The 1,065-nt window shown below is 53.5% G+C and overlaps 1 protein-coding gene across 1 annotated transcript in view; it reads right to left on the reverse strand.

The window, feature by feature from the left end:
• Positions 1-1,065, reverse strand: part of CFAP57 (cilia and flagella associated protein 57) — an 82,519-nt gene that overhangs the window by 21,388 nt on the left and 60,066 nt on the right. The window lies entirely within an intron of this gene.

The following is a 1,065-nucleotide window of genomic DNA, read 5'->3' on the forward strand; positions in this document are numbered from 1 at the left end:
CGTGATCACACATGTTGTTCCATGTGGGCTTTGTTGTTTCTGAGCTAGATGGCCGCTTGTTACAACCAATTATTTTTCAATGAATAACAAAACTCCAGGCCAGAAAGGCCACACAGGAGAGAAGGCCATGGCAGTGTGGAAGCAAAGGTGGAGCCGGCTCAATCTCTTGCCTGCGGCTCAGGGAAAAAGGGTTCAGGTGCACACCACATACCGAGGTTTCGCAGAGGGGCAGCCAGAGGAGGGATGTTTCAGATGGGTTTGGAGGGGGACAGGCTTTAGTGAACCATGTGGGGAGAAGAATTCCAGCCACGAGAGAGGCCCAGCTGAGACATGAATGGTAGGATTGGGAAGGTAGACCCAGGGAGGCCCAAAGGGCCCAAAGGAGGAGACACTGAGATCAGAAGTTTGGCTTTCCTAGTGCAAGTTCCGAGAGCCAACGTGGGCGTCTACACATCGGATTCGACTCCAAGAAGGCCTGATGCGACGTTCCACTGGAGCTAGGGAGACCAGTCAGGTGGCTGCCACAGTGGCCTGGGTAAGAGATTACCAAGTGCCTGAAGCTGAGAGTATGACAGTAGGACATTGGGCTGCTAAATGCAAGGTCAGCAGTTCGAAATGTAAAGGCTGGGGGTTGCTATGAGTCGGAACCAACCCCATGATATTCAGCAACAGCAGTGACAACCACCGATGGAGCCGCTCGGTGGACTCCAGTGTCATTTTCTGAGCAGCAGAAAGTTGGAGAAAGTGAAGAAAAATGTGTCTAGGGGGAAAAGTCCCACAGTCTGAGATCGACCACAGACTCACCCTCAGGAGCTCTTCCTCCCCCCCCCCGACAGACCACAGGGCTGGTGGGCTGAGCAGGCGCTGACTGGCACATGGCATCAGGAAAGGAGGGGTACAGGGGTGGCACGTGCATGCTCTCAGCCTTTGCTCCTAATCTCTTTCTCCTCCACCTCTACCCTGTTTGCCTCCCAGAACACATACTTAATTAGGCCACTTTTCTGCTCAAGAGCCTTTGATGACTTCCCGCTCCGTATCAGATGAAGCCTAACCGTGGTGGCCTGA

The sequence above is a fragment of the Echinops telfairi genome, unplaced genomic scaffold, assembly GCF_000313985.2.
Source record: "Echinops telfairi isolate 266 unplaced genomic scaffold, ASM31398v2 ScPeMD7_443;HRSCAF=831, whole genome shotgun sequence".
Taxonomy (NCBI): domain Eukaryota; kingdom Metazoa; phylum Chordata; class Mammalia; order Afrosoricida; family Tenrecidae; genus Echinops; species Echinops telfairi.